The 15,777-nt window shown below is 45.7% G+C and overlaps 39 non-coding genes across 39 annotated transcripts; all 39 read left to right on the plus strand.

The window, feature by feature from the left end:
* The first annotated feature begins 84 nt into the window (after positions 1–84).
* TRNAC-GCA (transfer RNA cysteine (anticodon GCA)) lies at positions 85–156 on the plus strand. The gene has a single exon. It is a non-coding gene; the product is annotated as a tRNA-Cys (tRNA).
* A 58-nt stretch (positions 157–214) lies between these two features.
* Positions 215–286, plus strand: TRNAC-GCA (transfer RNA cysteine (anticodon GCA)). The gene has a single exon. It is a non-coding gene; the product is annotated as a tRNA-Cys (tRNA).
* Positions 287–344: 58 nt separating this feature from the next.
* On the plus strand, positions 345–416 carry TRNAC-GCA (transfer RNA cysteine (anticodon GCA)). Its single transcript has one exon. It is a non-coding gene; the product is annotated as a tRNA-Cys (tRNA).
* A 577-nt stretch (positions 417–993) lies between these two features.
* On the plus strand, positions 994–1,065 carry TRNAC-GCA (transfer RNA cysteine (anticodon GCA)). The gene has a single exon. It is a non-coding gene; the product is annotated as a tRNA-Cys (tRNA).
* A 187-nt stretch (positions 1,066–1,252) lies between these two features.
* On the plus strand, positions 1,253–1,324 carry TRNAC-GCA (transfer RNA cysteine (anticodon GCA)). Its single transcript has one exon. It is a non-coding gene; the product is annotated as a tRNA-Cys (tRNA).
* A 58-nt stretch (positions 1,325–1,382) lies between these two features.
* TRNAC-GCA (transfer RNA cysteine (anticodon GCA)) lies at positions 1,383–1,454 on the plus strand. Its single transcript has one exon. It is a non-coding gene; the product is annotated as a tRNA-Cys (tRNA).
* A 58-nt stretch (positions 1,455–1,512) lies between these two features.
* TRNAC-GCA (transfer RNA cysteine (anticodon GCA)) lies at positions 1,513–1,584 on the plus strand. Its single transcript has one exon. It is a non-coding gene; the product is annotated as a tRNA-Cys (tRNA).
* Positions 1,585–1,902: 318 nt separating this feature from the next.
* On the plus strand, positions 1,903–1,973 carry TRNAC-GCA (transfer RNA cysteine (anticodon GCA)). The gene has a single exon. It is a non-coding gene; the product is annotated as a tRNA-Cys (tRNA).
* Positions 1,974–2,031: 58 nt separating this feature from the next.
* Positions 2,032–2,103, plus strand: TRNAC-GCA (transfer RNA cysteine (anticodon GCA)). The gene has a single exon. It is a non-coding gene; the product is annotated as a tRNA-Cys (tRNA).
* A 58-nt stretch (positions 2,104–2,161) lies between these two features.
* Positions 2,162–2,233, plus strand: TRNAC-GCA (transfer RNA cysteine (anticodon GCA)). Its single transcript has one exon. It is a non-coding gene; the product is annotated as a tRNA-Cys (tRNA).
* A 448-nt stretch (positions 2,234–2,681) lies between these two features.
* On the plus strand, positions 2,682–2,753 carry TRNAC-GCA (transfer RNA cysteine (anticodon GCA)). Its single transcript has one exon. It is a non-coding gene; the product is annotated as a tRNA-Cys (tRNA).
* Positions 2,754–3,070: 317 nt separating this feature from the next.
* On the plus strand, positions 3,071–3,142 carry TRNAC-GCA (transfer RNA cysteine (anticodon GCA)). The gene has a single exon. It is a non-coding gene; the product is annotated as a tRNA-Cys (tRNA).
* A 188-nt stretch (positions 3,143–3,330) lies between these two features.
* Positions 3,331–3,402, plus strand: TRNAC-GCA (transfer RNA cysteine (anticodon GCA)). Its single transcript has one exon. It is a non-coding gene; the product is annotated as a tRNA-Cys (tRNA).
* A 317-nt stretch (positions 3,403–3,719) lies between these two features.
* On the plus strand, positions 3,720–3,791 carry TRNAC-GCA (transfer RNA cysteine (anticodon GCA)). Its single transcript has one exon. It is a non-coding gene; the product is annotated as a tRNA-Cys (tRNA).
* Positions 3,792–3,849: 58 nt separating this feature from the next.
* TRNAC-GCA (transfer RNA cysteine (anticodon GCA)) lies at positions 3,850–3,921 on the plus strand. Its single transcript has one exon. It is a non-coding gene; the product is annotated as a tRNA-Cys (tRNA).
* Positions 3,922–4,368: 447 nt separating this feature from the next.
* Positions 4,369–4,440, plus strand: TRNAC-GCA (transfer RNA cysteine (anticodon GCA)). Its single transcript has one exon. It is a non-coding gene; the product is annotated as a tRNA-Cys (tRNA).
* A 58-nt stretch (positions 4,441–4,498) lies between these two features.
* TRNAC-GCA (transfer RNA cysteine (anticodon GCA)) lies at positions 4,499–4,570 on the plus strand. The gene has a single exon. It is a non-coding gene; the product is annotated as a tRNA-Cys (tRNA).
* A 705-nt stretch (positions 4,571–5,275) lies between these two features.
* TRNAC-GCA (transfer RNA cysteine (anticodon GCA)) lies at positions 5,276–5,347 on the plus strand. The gene has a single exon. It is a non-coding gene; the product is annotated as a tRNA-Cys (tRNA).
* Positions 5,348–6,705: 1,358 nt separating this feature from the next.
* On the plus strand, positions 6,706–6,777 carry TRNAC-GCA (transfer RNA cysteine (anticodon GCA)). The gene has a single exon. It is a non-coding gene; the product is annotated as a tRNA-Cys (tRNA).
* A 58-nt stretch (positions 6,778–6,835) lies between these two features.
* On the plus strand, positions 6,836–6,907 carry TRNAC-GCA (transfer RNA cysteine (anticodon GCA)). Its single transcript has one exon. It is a non-coding gene; the product is annotated as a tRNA-Cys (tRNA).
* A 184-nt stretch (positions 6,908–7,091) lies between these two features.
* TRNAY-GUA (transfer RNA tyrosine (anticodon GUA)) lies at positions 7,092–7,170 on the plus strand. Its single transcript has one exon. It is a non-coding gene; the product is annotated as a tRNA-Tyr (tRNA).
* A 315-nt stretch (positions 7,171–7,485) lies between these two features.
* TRNAC-GCA (transfer RNA cysteine (anticodon GCA)) lies at positions 7,486–7,557 on the plus strand. Its single transcript has one exon. It is a non-coding gene; the product is annotated as a tRNA-Cys (tRNA).
* Positions 7,558–8,004: 447 nt separating this feature from the next.
* TRNAC-ACA (transfer RNA cysteine (anticodon ACA)) lies at positions 8,005–8,076 on the plus strand. Its single transcript has one exon. It is a non-coding gene; the product is annotated as a tRNA-Cys (tRNA).
* Positions 8,077–8,653: 577 nt separating this feature from the next.
* TRNAC-GCA (transfer RNA cysteine (anticodon GCA)) lies at positions 8,654–8,725 on the plus strand. The gene has a single exon. It is a non-coding gene; the product is annotated as a tRNA-Cys (tRNA).
* Positions 8,726–9,043: 318 nt separating this feature from the next.
* Positions 9,044–9,115, plus strand: TRNAC-GCA (transfer RNA cysteine (anticodon GCA)). The gene has a single exon. It is a non-coding gene; the product is annotated as a tRNA-Cys (tRNA).
* A 58-nt stretch (positions 9,116–9,173) lies between these two features.
* On the plus strand, positions 9,174–9,245 carry TRNAC-GCA (transfer RNA cysteine (anticodon GCA)). Its single transcript has one exon. It is a non-coding gene; the product is annotated as a tRNA-Cys (tRNA).
* A 447-nt stretch (positions 9,246–9,692) lies between these two features.
* TRNAC-GCA (transfer RNA cysteine (anticodon GCA)) lies at positions 9,693–9,764 on the plus strand. The gene has a single exon. It is a non-coding gene; the product is annotated as a tRNA-Cys (tRNA).
* A 578-nt stretch (positions 9,765–10,342) lies between these two features.
* TRNAC-GCA (transfer RNA cysteine (anticodon GCA)) lies at positions 10,343–10,414 on the plus strand. The gene has a single exon. It is a non-coding gene; the product is annotated as a tRNA-Cys (tRNA).
* Positions 10,415–10,472: 58 nt separating this feature from the next.
* On the plus strand, positions 10,473–10,544 carry TRNAC-GCA (transfer RNA cysteine (anticodon GCA)). The gene has a single exon. It is a non-coding gene; the product is annotated as a tRNA-Cys (tRNA).
* A 578-nt stretch (positions 10,545–11,122) lies between these two features.
* TRNAC-GCA (transfer RNA cysteine (anticodon GCA)) lies at positions 11,123–11,194 on the plus strand. The gene has a single exon. It is a non-coding gene; the product is annotated as a tRNA-Cys (tRNA).
* Positions 11,195–13,068: 1,874 nt separating this feature from the next.
* Positions 13,069–13,140, plus strand: TRNAC-GCA (transfer RNA cysteine (anticodon GCA)). Its single transcript has one exon. It is a non-coding gene; the product is annotated as a tRNA-Cys (tRNA).
* A 318-nt stretch (positions 13,141–13,458) lies between these two features.
* TRNAC-GCA (transfer RNA cysteine (anticodon GCA)) lies at positions 13,459–13,530 on the plus strand. The gene has a single exon. It is a non-coding gene; the product is annotated as a tRNA-Cys (tRNA).
* Positions 13,531–13,588: 58 nt separating this feature from the next.
* Positions 13,589–13,660, plus strand: TRNAC-GCA (transfer RNA cysteine (anticodon GCA)). Its single transcript has one exon. It is a non-coding gene; the product is annotated as a tRNA-Cys (tRNA).
* A 447-nt stretch (positions 13,661–14,107) lies between these two features.
* TRNAC-GCA (transfer RNA cysteine (anticodon GCA)) lies at positions 14,108–14,179 on the plus strand. Its single transcript has one exon. It is a non-coding gene; the product is annotated as a tRNA-Cys (tRNA).
* Positions 14,180–14,237: 58 nt separating this feature from the next.
* Positions 14,238–14,309, plus strand: TRNAC-GCA (transfer RNA cysteine (anticodon GCA)). The gene has a single exon. It is a non-coding gene; the product is annotated as a tRNA-Cys (tRNA).
* Positions 14,310–14,887: 578 nt separating this feature from the next.
* On the plus strand, positions 14,888–14,959 carry TRNAC-GCA (transfer RNA cysteine (anticodon GCA)). The gene has a single exon. It is a non-coding gene; the product is annotated as a tRNA-Cys (tRNA).
* Positions 14,960–15,017: 58 nt separating this feature from the next.
* Positions 15,018–15,089, plus strand: TRNAC-GCA (transfer RNA cysteine (anticodon GCA)). The gene has a single exon. It is a non-coding gene; the product is annotated as a tRNA-Cys (tRNA).
* Positions 15,090–15,277: 188 nt separating this feature from the next.
* TRNAC-GCA (transfer RNA cysteine (anticodon GCA)) lies at positions 15,278–15,349 on the plus strand. The gene has a single exon. It is a non-coding gene; the product is annotated as a tRNA-Cys (tRNA).
* A 318-nt stretch (positions 15,350–15,667) lies between these two features.
* Positions 15,668–15,739, plus strand: TRNAC-GCA (transfer RNA cysteine (anticodon GCA)). Its single transcript has one exon. It is a non-coding gene; the product is annotated as a tRNA-Cys (tRNA).
* The last annotated feature ends 38 nt before the right edge of the window (positions 15,740–15,777 follow it).

Below are 15,777 nucleotides of genomic sequence, written 5' to 3' on the forward strand. Positions count from 1 at the left end.
CCTTGGTTCAAGCCCTAGTTCTCCCTGTAACAGCACGTTTCATTCCGTTTATTTTAGTTAAATCGACATAACGGCCTTGAACAAGGGGGAATAGCTCAGTGGTAGAGCATTCGACTGCAAATCGAGAGGTCCTTGGTTCAAACCCGAGTTCCCCCTGTAACAGCACGGATCATTCCGTTTATTTTAGTTAAACCGACATTACGGTTCTGAAAAAGGGGGAATAGCTCAGTGGTAGAGCATTCGACTGCAGATCGAGAGGTCCTTGGTTCAAACCCAAGTTCTCCCTGTAACAGCACGGATCATTCCGTTTATTTTAGTTAAATCGACTTTGGGGCCTTGAACAAGGGGGAATAGCTCAGTGGTAGAGCATTGGACTGCAGATCGAGAGGTCCTTGGTTCAAACCCGAGTTCTCCCTGTAACAGCACGGATCATTCCGTTTATTTTAGTTAAATCGACATTACGGTTCTGAAAAAGGGGGAATAGCTCAGTGGTAGAGCATTCGACTGCAGATCGAGAGGTCCCTGGTTCAAACCCAAGTTCCCCCTGTAACAGAACGGATCATTCCGTTTATTTTAGTTAAATCGACATTACGGCTATGAACAAGGGGGAATAGCTCAGTGGTAGAGCATTCGACTGCAGATCGAGAGGTCCTTTGTTCAAACCCGAGTTCCCCCTGTTACAGCACGGATCATTCCGTTTATTTTAGTTAAACCGACATTACGACCTTGAACAAGGGGAATTGCTCAGTGGTAGAGCATTCGACTGCAGATCGAGAGGTCCTTGGTTCAAACCCGAGTTCCCCCCTGTAGTATCACGGATCATTCCGTTTATTTTAGTTCAATCGACATTACGGCTCTGAAAAGGGGTGAATAGCTCAGTGGTAGAGCATTCGACTGCAGATCGAGAGATCTTGGTTCAAACCCGAGTTCCCCCTGTAACAGCACGGTTCATTCCGTTTATTTTAGTTAAATCGACTTTGGGGCCTTAAACAAGGGGGAATAGCTCAGTGGTAGAGCATTCGACTGCAAATCGAGAGGTCCTTGGTTCAAACCCGAGTTCCCCCTGTAACAGCACGGATCATTCCGTTAATTTTAGTTAAATCGACTTTGGGGCCTTGAACAAGGGGGAATAGCTCAGTGGAAGAGCATTCGACTGCAGATCGAGAGATCCTTGGTTCAAGCCCGAGTTCTCCCTGTAACAGCACGTTTCATTCCGTTTATTTTAGTTAAATCGACATAACGGTCTTGAACAAGGGGAATAGCTCAGTGGTAGAGCATTCGACTGCAAATCGAGAGGTCCTTGGTTCAAACCCGAGTTCCCCCTGTAACAGCACGGATCATTCCGTTTATTTTAGTTAAATCGACATTACGGTTCTGAAAAAGGGGGAATAGCTCAGTGGTAGAGCATTCGACTGCAAATCGAGAGGTCCTTGGTTCAAACCCGAGTTCCCCCTGTAACAGCACGGATCATTCCGTTTATTTTAGTTAAATCGACATTACGGTTCTGAAAAAGGGGGAATAGCTCAGTGGTAGAGCATTCGACTGCAGATCGAGAGGTCCTTGGTTCAAACCCAAGTTCCCCCTGTAACAGCACGGATCATTCCGTTTATTTTAGTTAAATCGACTTTGGGGCCTTCAACAAGGGGGAATAGCTTAGTGGTAGAGCATTCGACTGCAGATCGAGAGGTCCTTGGTTTAAACCCGAGTTCCCCCTGTAACAGCACGGATCATTTCGTTTATTTTGGTTAAATCGACATTACGGTTTTAAACAAGGGGGACTAGCTCAGTGGTAGAGCATTCGACTGCAGATCGAGAGGTCCTTGGTTCAAACCCAAGTTCCCAATGTAAAAGCACGGATCATTCCATTTATTTTAGTTAAATCGACATTACGGCTATGAACAAGGGGGAATAGCTCAGTGGTAGAGCATTCGACTGCAGATCGAGAGATCTTGGTTCAAACCCGAGTTCCCCCTGTAACAGCACGGATCATTCCGTTTATTTTAGTTAAATCGAATTTGGGTCCTTGAACAAGGGGGAATAGCTCAGTGGTAGAGCATTCGACTGCAAATCGAGAGGACCTTGGTTCAAACCCGAGTTCCCCCTGTAACAGCACGGATCATTCCGTTTATTTTTGTTAAATCGACATTACGGTTCTGAAAAAGGGGGAATAGCTCAGTGGTAGAGCATTCGACTGCAGATCGAGAGGTCCTTGGTTCAAACCCAAGTTCCCCCTGTATCAGCACGGATCATTCCGTTTATTTTATTTAAATCGACTTTGGGGCCTTGAACAAGGGGGAATAGCTCAGTGGTAGAGCATTCGACTGCAGATCGAGAGGTCCTTGGGTCAAACCCGAGTTCCCCCTGTAACAGCACGGATCATTTCGTTTATTTTGTTTAAATCGACATTACGGTTTTGAACAAGTAAGACTAGCTCAGTGGTAGAGCATTCGACTGCAGATCGAGAGGTCCTTGGTTCAAACCCAAGTTCCCAATGTAAAAGCACGGATCATTCCGTTTATTTTAGTTAAATCGACATTACGGCTATGAACAAGGGGGAATAGCTCAGTGGTTGAGCATTCGACTGCAGATCGAGAGGTCCTTCGTTCAAACGCGAGTTCCCCTTGTAACAGCACGGATCATTCCGTTTATTTTAGTTAAATCGACATTACGGTTTTGAAAAAGGGGGAATAGCTCAGTGGTAGAGCATTCGACTGCAGATCGAGAGGTCCTTGGTTCAAACCCAAGTTCCCCCTGTATCAGCACGGATCATTCCGTTTATTTTAGTTAAATCGACTTTGGGGCCTTGAACAAGGGGAAATAGCTCAGTGGTAGAGCATTCGACTGCAGATCGAGAGATCCTTGGTTCAAGCCCGAGTTCTCCCTGTAACAGCACGTTTCATTCCGTTTATTTTAGTTAAATCGACATAACGGCCTTGAACAAGGGGAATAGCTCAGTGGTAGAGCATTCGACTGCATATCGAGAGGTCCTTGGTTCAAACCCGAGTTCCCCCTGTAACAGCACGGATCATTCCGTTTATTTTAGTTAAATCGACATTACGGTTCTGAAAAAGGGGGAATAGCTCAGTGGTAGAGCATTCGACTGCAAATCGAGAGGTCCTTGGTTCAAACCCGAGTTCCCCCAGTAACAGCACGGATCATTCCGTTTATTTTAGTTAAATCGACATTACGGTTCTGAAAAAGGGGGAATAGCTCAGTGGTAGAGCATTCGACAGCAGATCGAGAGGTCCTTGGTTCAAACCCAAGTTCCCCCTGTAACAGCACGGATCATTCCGTTTATTTTAGTTAAATCGACTTTGGGGCCTTGAACAAGGGGGAATAGCTCAGTGGTAGAGCATTCGACTGCAGATCGAGAGGTCCTTGGTTTAAACCCGAGTTCCCCCTGTAACAGCACGGATCATTTCGTTTATTTTGGTTAAATCGACATTACGGTTTTAAACAAGGGGGACTAGCTCAGTGGTAGAGCATTCGACTGCAGATCGAGAGGTCCTTGGTTCAAACCCAAGTTCCCAATGTAAAAGCACGGATCATTCCATTTATTTTAGTTAAATCGACATTACGGCTATGAACAAGGGGAAATAGCTCAGTGGTAGAGCATTCGACTGCAGATCGAGAGATCTTGGTTCAAACCCGAGTTCCCCCTGTAACAGCACGGACCATTCCGTTTATTTTAGTTAAATCGACTTTGGGTCCTTGAACAAGGGGGAATAGCTCAGTGGTAGAGCATTCGACTGCAAATCGAGAGGTCCTTGGTTCAAACCCGAGTTCCCCCTGTAACAGCACGGATCATTCCGTTTATTTTTGTTAAATCGACATTACGGTTCTGAAAAAGGGGGAATAGCTCAGTGGTAGAGCATTCGACTGCAGATCGAGAGGTCCTTGGTTCAAACCCAAGTTCCCCCTGTATCAGCACGGATCATTCCGTTTATTTTAGTTAAATCGACATTACGGTTTTGAACAAGGGGGACTAGCTCAGTGGTAGAGCATTCGACTGCAGACCGAGAGGTCCTTGGTTCAAACCCAAGTTCCCAATGTAAAAGCACGGATCATTCCGTTTATTTTAGTTAAATCGACATTACGACCTTGAACAAGGGGAATAGCTCAGTGGAAGAGCATTCGACTGCAGATCGAGAGGTCCTTGGTTCAAACCCAAGTTCCCCCTGTAACAGCACGGATCATTCCGTTTATTTTTGTTAAATCGACATTACGGCTATGAACAAGGGGGAATAGCTCAGTGGTTGAGCATTCGACTGCAGATCGAGAGGTCCTTCGTTCAAACGCGAGTTCCCCTTGTAACAGCACGGATCATTCCGTTTATTTTAGTTAAATCGACATTACGGTTTTGAAAAAGGGGGAATAGTTCAGTGGTAGAGCATTCGACTGCAGATCGAGAGGTCCTTGGTTCAAACCCAAGTTCCCCCAGTAACAGCACGGATCATTCCGTTTATTTTAGTTAAATCGACTTTGGGGCCTTGAACAAGGAGGAATAGCTCAGTGGTAGAGCATTCGACTGCAGATCGAGAGGTCCTTGGTTCGAACCCGAGTTCCCCCTGTAACTGCACGGATCATTTCGTTTATTTTGGTTAAATCGACATTACGGTTTTGAGTAAGGAGGACTAGCTCAGTGGTAGAGCATTCGACTGCAGATCGAGAGGTCCTTCTTTCAAACCCAAGTTCCCCCTGTAAAAGACGGATCATTCCGTTTATTTTAGTTAAATCGACATTACGGCTATGAACAAGGGGAATAGCTCAGTGGTAGAGCATTCGACTGCAGATCGAGAGGTCCTTGGTTCAAACCCGAGTTCCCTCTGTAACAGCACGGATCATTTCGTTTATTTTAGTTAAATCGATATAACGGCCTTGAACAAGGGGGAATAGCTCAGTGGTAGAGCATTCGACTGCAGATCGAGAGGTCCTTCGTTCAAACGCGAGTTCCCCTGTAACTGCACGGATCATTCCGTTTATTTTAGTTAAATCGACATTACGGCTCTGAACAAAAGGGAATAGCTCAGTGGTGGAGCATTCGACTGCAGATCGAGAGGTCCTTGGTTCAAACCGGAGTTCCCCCTGTAACAACACGGATCATTCCGTTTATTTTAATTAAATCGACATTACGGCTCTGAACAAAAGGGAATAGCTCAGTGGTGGAGCATTCGACTGCAGATCGAGAGGTCCTTGGTTCAAACCGGAGTTCCCCCTGTAACAACACGGATCATTCCGTTTATTTTAGTTAAATCGACATTACGGTTTTGAACAAGGGGGAATAGCTCAGTGGTAGAGCATTCGACTGCAGATCGAGAGGTCCTTGGTTCGAACCCGAGTTCCCCCTGTAACTGCACGGATCATTTCGTTTATTTTGGTTAAATCGACATTACGGTTTTGAGTAAGGAGGACTAGCTCAGTGGTAGAGCATTCGACTGCAGATCGAGAGGTCCTTGGTTCAAACCCAAGTTCCCAATGTAAAAGCACGGATCATTCCGTTTATTTTAGTTAAATCGACATTAAGGCTATGAACAAGGGGGAATAGCTCAGTGGTAGAGCATTCGACTGCAGATCGAGAGGTCCTTGGTTCAAACCCGAATTCCCCCTGTAACAGCACGGATCATTTCGTTTCTTTTAGTTAAATCGACATTACGGTTAAGAACAAGGGGGATTAGCTCAGTGGTAGAGCATTCGACTGCAGATCGAGAGGTCCTTAGTTCAAGCCCGAGTTCTCCCTGTAACAGCACGGTTAATTCCGTTTATTTTAGTTAAATCGACATAACGGCCTTGAACAAGGGTGAATAGCTCAGTGGTAGAGCATTCGACTGCAGATCAAGAGGTCCTTCGTTCAAACCCGAGTTCCCCCTGTAACAACACGGATCATACCGTTTATTTTAGTTAAATCGACATTACGGCTATAAACAAGGGGGAATAGCTCAGTGGTAGAACATTCGACTGCAGATCGAGAGGTCCTTGGTTCAAACCCGAGTTCCCCCTGTAACAACACGGATCATTCCGTTTATTTTAGTTAAATCGACTTTGGGGCTTTGAACAAGGGGGAATAGCTCAGTGGTAGAGCATTCGACTGCAGATCGAGAGGTCCTTGGTTCAAACCCAAGTTCCCAATGTAAAAGCACGGATCATTCCGTTTATTTTAGTTAAATCGACATTAAGGCTATGAACAAGGGGGAATAGCTCAGTGGTAGAGCATTCGACTGCAGATCGAGAGGTCCTTGGTTCAAACCCGAATTCCCCCTGTAACAGCACGGATCATTTCGTTTCTTTTAGTTAAATCGACATTACGGTTAAGAACAAGGGGGATTAGCTCAGTGGTAGAGCATTCGACTGCAGATCGAGAGGTCCTTAGTTCAAGCCCGAGTTCTCCCTGTAACAGCACGGTTAATTCCGTTTATTTTAGTTAAATCGACATAACGGCCTTGAACAAGGGTGAATAGCTCAGTGGTAGAGCATTCGACTGCAGATCAAGAGGTCCTTCGTTCAAACCCGAGTTCCCCCTGTAACAACACGGATCATACCGTTTATTTTAGTTAAATCGACATTACGGCTATAAACAAGGGGGAATAGCTCAGTGGTAGAACATTCGACTGCAGATCGAGAGGTCCTTGGTTCAAACCCGAGTTCCCCCTGTAACAACACGGATCATTCCGTTTATTTTAGTTAAATCGACTTTGGGGCCTTGAACAAGGGGGAATAGCTCAGTGGTAGAGCATTCGACTGCAAATCGAGAGGTCCTTGGTTCAAACCCGAGTTCCCCCTGTAACAGCACGGATCATTCCGTTTATTTTTGTTAAATCGACATTACGGTTCTGAAAAAGGGGGAATAGCTCAGTGGTAGAGCATTCGACTGCAGATCGAGAGGTCCTTGGTTCAAACCCAAGTTCCCCCTGTATCAGCACGGATCATTCCGTTTATTTTAGTTAAATCGACTTTGGGGCCTTGAACAAGGGGGAATAGCTCAGTGGTAGAGCATTCGACTGCAGATCGAGAGGTCCTTGGGTCAAACCCGAGTTCCCCCTGTAACAGCACGGATCATTTCGTTTATTTTGTTTAAATCGACATTACGGTTTTGAACAAGGAAGACTAGCTCAGTGGTAGAGCATTCGACTGTAGATCGAGAGGTCCTTGGTTCAAACCCAAGTTCCCAATGTAAAAGCACGGATCATTCCGTTTATTTTAGTTAAATCGACATTACGGCTATGAACAAGGGGGAATAGCTCAGTGGTTGAGCATTCGACTGCAGATCGAGAGGTCCTTCGTTCAAACGCGAGTTCCCCCTGTAACAGCACGGATCATTCCGTTTATTTTTGTTAAATCGAAATTACGGCTCTGTACAAAAGGGAATAGCTAAGTGGTAGAGCATTCGACTGCAGATCGAGAGGTCCTTGGTTCAAACCCGAGTTCCCCCTGTAACAGCACGGATCATTCCGCTTAGTTTAGTTAAATCGACATTACGGTTAAGAACAAGGGGGAGTAGCTCAGTGGTAGAGCATTCGACTGCAGATCGAGAGGTCCTTGGTTCAAGCCCGAGTTCCCCCTGTAACAGCACGGATCATTCCGTTTATTTTAGTTAAATCGACATTACGGTTTTGAAAAAGGGGGAATAGTTCAGTGGTAGAGCATTCAACTGCAGATCGAGAGGTCGTTGGTTCAAACCCAAGTTCCCAATGTAACAGCACGGATCATTCCGTTTATTTTAGTTAAATCGACTTTGGGGCCTTGAGCAAGGGGTAATAGCTCAGTGTTAGAGCATTCGACTGCAGATCGAGAGGTCCTTGGTTTAAACCCGAGTTCCCCCTGTAACAGCACGGATCATTTCGTTTATTTTGGTTAAATCGACATTACGGTTCTGAACAAGGGGGACTAGCTCAGTTGTACAGCATTCGACTGCAGATCGAGAGGTCCTTCTTTCAAACCCAAGTTCCCCATGTAAAAGCACGGATCATTCCGTTTATTTTAGTTAAATCGACATTACGGCTATGAACAAGGGGAATAGCTCAGTGGTAGAGCATTCGACTACAGATCGAGAGGTCCTTGGTTCAAACCCGAGTTCCCTCTGTAACAGCACGGATCATTTCGTTTATTTTAGTTAAATCGATATAACGGCCTTGAACAAGGGGGAATAGCTCAGTGGTAGAGCATTCGACTGCAGATCGAGAGGTCCTTCGTTCAAACGCGAGTTCCCCTGTAACTGCACGGATCATTCCGTTTATTTTAGTTAAATCGACATTACGGCTCTGAACAAAAGGGAATAGCTCAGTGGTGGAGCATTCGACTGCAGATCGAGAGGTCCTTGGTTCAAACCGGAGTTCCCCCTGTAATAGCACGGATCATTCCGTTTATTTTAGTTAAACCGACATTATGGCCTTTTACAAGGGGGAATAGCTAAGTGGTAGAGCATTCGACTGCAGATCGAGAGGTCCTTAGTTCAAACCCAAGTTCCCCCTGTAACAGCACGGAACATTACGTTTATTTTAGTTAAATCGACAGTGGGGCCTTGAACAAGGGGGAATAGCTCAGTGGTAGAGCATTCGACTGCAAATCGAGAAATCATTGGTTCAAACCCGAGTTCCCCCTGTAACAGCACGGATCATTCCGTTTATTTTTGTTAAATCAACATTACGGTTCTGAAAAAGGGGGAATAGCTCAGTGGTAGAGCATTCGACTGCAGATCGAGAGGTCCTTGGTTCAAACCCAAGTTCCCCCTGTATCATCACGGATCATTCCGTTTATTTTAGTTAAATCGACTTTGGGGCCTTGAACAAGGGGGAATAGCTCAGTGGTAGAGCATTCGACTGCAGATCGAGAGGTCCTTGGGTCAAACCCGAGTTCCCCCTGTAACAGTACGGATCATTCCGTTTATTTTAGTTAAATCGACATTACGGCTCTGTACAAAAGGGAATAGCTAAGTGGTAGAGCATTCGACTGCAGATCGAGAGGTCCTTGGTTCAAACCCGAGTTCCCCCTGTAACAGCACGGATCATTCCGTTTATTTTAGTTAAATCGACATTACGGTTAAGAACAAGGGGGAATAGCTCAGTGGTAGAGCATTCGACTGCAGATCGAGAGGTCCTTGGTTCAAGCCCGAGTTCCCCCTGTAACAGCACGGATCATTCCGTTTATTTTAGTTAAATCGACATTACGGCTGTGAACAAGGGGGAATAGCTCAGTGGTAGAGCATTCGACTGCAGATCGAGAGGTCCTTGGTTCAAACCCGAGTTCCCCCTGTAACAGCACGGATCATTTCGTTTATTTTAGTTAAATCGATATAACGGCCTTGAACAAGGGGGAATAGCTCAGTGGTAGAGCATTCTACTGCAGATCGAGAGGTCCTTCGTACAAACGCGAGTTCCCCTGTAACTGCACGGATCATTCCGTTTATTTTAGTTAAATCGACATTACGCCTCTGAACAAAAGGGAATAGCTCAGTGGTAGAGCATTCGACTGCAGATCGAGAGGTCCTTGGTTCAAACCGGAGTTCCCCCTGTAATAGCACGGATCATTCCGTTTATTTTAGTTAAACCGACATTACGGCCTTTTACAAGGGGGAATAGCTAAGTGGTAGAGCATTCGACTGCAGATCGAGAGGTCCTTGGTTCAAACCCAAGTTCCCCCTGTAACAGCACGGAACATTACGTTTATTTTAGTTAAATCGACATTGGGGCCTTGAACAAGGGGGAATAGCTCAGTGGTAGAGCATTCGACTGCAAATCGAGAGGTCCTTGGTTCAAACCCGAGTTCCCCCTGTAACAGCACGGATCATTCCGTTTATTTTTGTTAAATCGACATTAAGGCTATGAACAAGGGGGAATAGCTCAGTGGTAGAGCATTCGACTGCAGATCGAGAGGTCCTTGGTTCAAACCCGAATTCCCCCTGTAACAGCACGGATCATTTCGTTTCTTTTAGTTAAATCGACATTACGGTTAAGAACAAGGGGGATTAGCTCAGTGGTAGAGCATTCGACTGCAGATCGAGAGGTCCTTAGTTCAAGCCCGAGTTCTCCCTGTAACAGCACGGTTAATTCCGTTTATTTTAGTTAAATCGACATAACGGCCTTGAACAAGGGTGAATAGCTCAGTGGTAGAGCATTCGACTGCAGATCAAGAGGTCCTTCGTTCAAACCCGAGTTCCCCCTGTAACAACACGGATCATACCGTTTATTTTAGTTAAATCGACATTACGGCTATAAACAAGGGGGAATAGCTCAGTGGTAGAACATTCGACTGCAGATCGAGAGGTCCTTGGTTCAAACCCGAGTTCCCCCTGTAACAACACGGATCATTCCGTTTATTTTAGTTAAATCGACTTTGGGGCCTTGAACAAGGGGGAATAGCTCAGTGGTAGAGCATTCGACTGCAAATCGAGAGGTCCTTGGTTCAAACCCGAGTTCCCCCTGTAACAGCACGGATCACTCCGTTTATTTTAGTTAAATCGACATTACGGTTCTGAAAAAGGGGGAATAGCTCAGTGGTAGAGCATTCGACTGCAGATCGAGAGGTCCTTGGTTCAAACCCAAGTTCCCCCTGTATCAGCACGGATCATTCCGTTTATTTTAGTTAAATCGACTTTGGGGCCTTGAACAAGGGGGAATAGCTCAGTGGTAGAGCATTCGACTGCAGATCGAGAGGTCCTTGGGTCAAACCCGAGTTCCCCCTGTAACAGCACGGATCATTTCGTTTATTTTGTTTAAATCGACATTACGGTTTTGAACAAGGAAGACTAGCTCAGTGGTAGAGCATTCGACTGCAGATCGAGAGGTCCTTGGTTCAAACCCAAGTTCCCAATGTAAAAGCACGGATCATTCCGTTTATTTTAGTTAAATCGACATTACGGCTATGAACAAGGGGGAATAGCTCAGTGGTTGAGCATTCGACTGCAGATCGAGAGGTCCTTCGTTCAAACGCGAGTTCCCCCTGTAACAGCACGGATCATTCCGTTTATTTTTGTTAAATCGACATTACGGCTCTGTACAAAAGGGAATAGCTAAGTGGTAGAGCATTCGACTGCAGATCGAGAGGTCCTTGGTTCAAACCCGAGTTCCCCCTGTAACAGCACGGATCATTCCGCTTAGTTTAGTTAAATCGACATTACGGTTAAGAACAAGGGGGAGTAGCTCAGTGGTAGAGCATTCGACTGCAGATCGAGAGGTCCTTGGTTCAAGCCCGAGTTCCCCCTGTAACAGCACGGATCATTCCGTTTATTTTAGTTAAATCGACATTACGGTTTTGAAAAAGGGGGAATAGTTCAGTGGTAGAGCATTCAACTGCAGATCGAGAGGTCGTTGGTTCAAACCCAAGTTCCCAATGTAACAGCACGGATCATTCCGTTTATTTTAGTTAAATCGACTTTGGGGCCTTGAGCAAGGGGTAATAGCTCAGTGTTAGAGCATTCGACTGCAGATCGAGAGGTCCTTGGTTTAAACCCGAGTTCCCCCTGTAACAGCACGGATCATTTCGTTTATTTTGGTTAAATCGACATTACGGTTCTGAACAAGGGGGACTAGCTCAGTTGTACAGCATTCGACTGCAGATCGAGAGGTCCTTCTTTCAAACCCAAGTTCCCCCTGTAAAAGCACGGATCATTCCGTTTATTTTAGTTAAATCGACATTACGGCTATGAACAAGGGGAATAGCTCAGTGGTAGAGCATTCGACTGCAGATCGAGAGGTCCTTGGTTCAAACCCGAGTTCCCTCTGTAACAGCACGGATCATTTCGTTTATTTTAGTTAAATCGATATAACGGCCTTGAACAAGGGGGAATAGCTCAGTGGTAGAGCATTCGACTGCAGATCGAGAGGTCCTTCGTTCAAACGCGAGTTCCCCTGTAACTGCACGGATCATTCCGTTTATTTTAGTTAAATCGACATTACGGCTCTGAACAAAAGGGAATAGCTCAGTGGTGGAGCATTCGACTGCAGATCGAGAGGTCCTTGGTTCAAACCGGAGTTCCCCCTGTAATAGCACGGATCATTCCGTTTATTTTAGTTAAACCGACATTATGGCCTTTTACAAGGGGGAATAGCTAAGTGGTAGAGCATTCGACTGCAGATCGAGAGGTCCTTAGTTCAAACCCAAGTTCCCCCTGTAACAGCACGGAACATTACGTTTATTTTAGTTAAATCGACATTGGGGCCTTGAACAAGGGGGAATAGCTCAGTGGTAGAGCATTCGACTGCAAATCGAGAAGTCATTGGTTCAAACCCGAGTTCCCCCTGTAACAGCACGGATCATTCCGTTTATTTTTGTTAAATCGACATTACGGTTCTGAAAAAGGGGGAATAGCTCAGTGGTAGAGCATTCGACTGCAGATCGAGAGGTCCTTCTTTCAAACCCAAGTTCCCCCTGTAAAAGCACGGATCATTCCGTTTATTTTAGTTAAATCGACATTACGGCTATGAACAAGGGGAATAGCTCAGTGGTAGAGCATTCGACTGCAGATCGAGAGGTCCTTGGTTCAAACCCGAGTTCCCTCTGTAACAGCACGGATCATTTCGTTTATTTTAGTTAAATCGATATAACGGCCTTGAACAAGGGGGAATAGCTCAGTGGTAGAGCATTCGACTGCAGATCGAGAGGTCCTTCGTTCAAACGCGAGTTCCCCTGTAACTGCACGGATCATTCCGTTTATTTTAGTTAAATCGACATTACGGCTCTGAACAAAAGGGAATAGCTCAGTGGTGGAGCATTCGACTGCAGATCGAGAGGTCCTTGGTTCAAACCGGAGTTCCCCCTGTAATAGCACGGATCATTCCGTTTATTTTAGTTAAACCGACATTATGGCCTTTTACAAGGGGGAATAGCTAAGTGGTAGAGCATTCGACTGCAGATCGAGAGGTCCTTAGTTCAAACCCAAGTTCCCCCTGTAACAGCACGGAACATTACGTTTATTTTAGTTAAATCGACATTGGGGCCTTGAACAAGGGGGAATAGATCAGTGGTAGAGCATTCGACTGCAAATCGAGAAGTCATTGGTTCAAACCCGAGTTCCCCCTGTAACAGCACGGATCATTCCGTTTATTTTTGTTAAATCGACATTACGGTTCTGAAAAAGGGGGAATAGCTCAGTGGTAGAGCATTCGACTGCAGATCGAGAGGTCCTTGGTTCAAACCCAAGTTCCCCCTGTATCATCACGGATCATTCCGTTTATTTTAGTTAAATCGACTTTGGGGCCTTGAACAAGGGGGAATAGCTCAGTGGTAGAGCATTCGACTGCAGATCGAGAGGTCCTTGGGTCAAACCCGAGTTCCCCCTGTAACAGTACGGATCATTCCGTTTATTTTAGTTAAATCGACATTACGGCTCTGTACAAAAGGGAATAGCTAAGTGGTAGAGCATTCGACTGCAGATCGAGAGGTCCTTGGTTCAAACCCGAGTTCCCCCTGTAACAGCACGGATCATTCCGTTTATTTTAGTTAAATCGACATTACGGTTAAGAACAAGGGGGAATAGCTCAGTGGTAGAGCATTCGACTGCAGATCGAGAGGTCCTTGGTTCAAGCCCGAGTTCCCCCTGTAACAGCACGGATCATTCCGTTTATTTTAGTTAAATCGACATTACGGCTGTGAACAAGGGGGAATAGCTCAGTGGTAGAGCATTCGACTGCAGATCGAGAGGTCCTTGGTTCAAACCCGAGTTCCCCCTGTAACAGCACGGATCATTTCGTTTATTTTAGTTAAATCGATATAACGGCCTTGAACAAGGGGGAATAGCTCAGTGGTAGAGCATTCGACTGCAGATCGAGAGGTCCTTCGTTCAAACGCGAGTTCCCCTGTAACTGCACGGATCATTCCGTTTATTTTAGTTAAATCGACATTACGCCTCTGAACAAAAGGGAATAGCTCAGTGGTAGAGCATTCGACTGCAGATCGAGAGGTCCTTGGTTCAAACCGGAGTTCCCCCTGTAATAGCACGGATCATTCCGTTTATTTTAGTTAAACCGACATTACGGCCTTTTACAAGGGGGAATAGCTAAGTGGTAGAGCATTCGACTGCAGATCGAGAGGTCCTTGGTTCAAACCCAAGTTCCCCCTGTAACAGCACGGAACATTACGTTTATTTTAGTTAAATCGACATTGGGGCCTTGAACAAGGGGGAATAGCTCAGTGGTAGAGCATTCGACTGCAAATCGAGAGGTCCTTGGTTCAAACCCGAGTTCCCCCTGTAACAGCACGGATCATTCCGTTTATTTTTGTTAAATCGACATTACGGTTCTGAAAAAGGGGGAATAGCTCAGTGGTAGAGCATTCGACTGCAGATCGAGAGGTCCTTGGTTCAAACCCAAGTTCCCCCTGTATCATCACGGATCATTCCGTTTATTTTAGTTAAATCGACTTTGGGGCCTTGAACAAGGGGGAATAGCTCAGTGGTAGAGCATTCGACTGCAGATCGAGAGGTCCTTGGGTCAAACCCGAGTTCCCCCTGTAACAGTACGGATCATTCCGTTTATTTTAGTTAAATCGACATTACGGCTCTGTACAAGAGGGAATAGCTAAGTGGTAGAGCATTCGACTGCAGATCGAGAGGTCCTTGGTTCAAGCCCGAGTTCCCCCTGTAACAGCACGGATCATTCCGTTTATTTTAGTTAAATCGACATTACGGCTGTGAACAAGGGGGAATAGCTCAGTGGAAGAGCATTCGACTGCAGATCGAGAGGTCCTTGGTTCAAGCCCGGGTTCTCCCTGTAACAGCACGGTTAATTCCGTTTATTTTAGTTAAATCGACATAACGGCCTTGAACAAGGGGGAATAGCTCAGTGGTAGAGCATTCGACTGCAGATCAAGAGGTCCTTCGTTCAAACCCGAGTTCCCCCTGTAACAACACGGATCATTCCGTTTATTTTAGTTAAATCGACATTACGGCTGTGAACAAGGGGGAATAGCTCAGTGGAAGAGCATTCGACTGCAGATCGAGAGGTCCTTGGTTCAAACCCGAGTTCCCCCTGTAACAGCACGCATCACTTCGTTTATTTTGGTTAAATCGACATTACGGTTTTGAACAAGGGGGAATAGCTCAGTGGTAGAGCATTCGACTGCAGATCGAGAGGTCCTTGGTTCAAAACCGAGTTCCCCCTGTAACAGCACGGATCATTTCGTTTATTTTGGTTAAATCGACATTACGGTTCTGAACAAGAGGGACTAGCTTAGTTGTAGAGCATTCGACTGCAGATCGAGAGGTCCTTCTTTCAAACCCAAGTTCCCACTGTAAAAGCACGGATCATACCGTTTATTTTAGTTAAATCGACATTACGGCTATAAACAAGGGGGAATAGCTCAGTGGTAGAGCATTCGACTGCAGATCGAGAGGTCCTTGGTTCAAACCCGAGTTCCCCCTGTAACAGCACGGATCATTTCGTTAATTTTTGTTAAATCGACATTACGGTTCTGAACAAGGGGGAGTAACTCAGTGGTAGAGCATTTACTGCAGATCGAGAGGTCCTTCGTTAAAAACCCGATTTCCCCCTGTAACAGCACGGATCATTCCGTTTATTTTAGTTAAATCGACTTTGGGGCCTTGAGCAAGGGGTAATAGCTCAGTGGTAGAGCATTCGACTGCAGATCGAGAGGTCCTTGGTTCAAACCCGAGTTCCCCCTTTAACATCACGGGTCATTCCGTTTATTTTAGTTAAATCGACATTACGGCTATGAACAAGGGGGAATAGCTCAGTGGTAGAGCATTCGACTGCAGATCGAGAGGTCCTTGGTTCAAACCCGAGTTCCCCCTGTAACAGCACGGATCATTTCGTTTATTTTGGTTAAATC

The sequence above is a fragment of the Phalangium opilio genome, unplaced genomic scaffold (assembly GCF_054372755.1).
Source record: "Phalangium opilio isolate 3A_F unplaced genomic scaffold, DU_Popi_V2 ptg000230l_1, whole genome shotgun sequence".
Classification (NCBI taxonomy): domain Eukaryota; kingdom Metazoa; phylum Arthropoda; class Arachnida; order Opiliones; family Phalangiidae; genus Phalangium; species Phalangium opilio.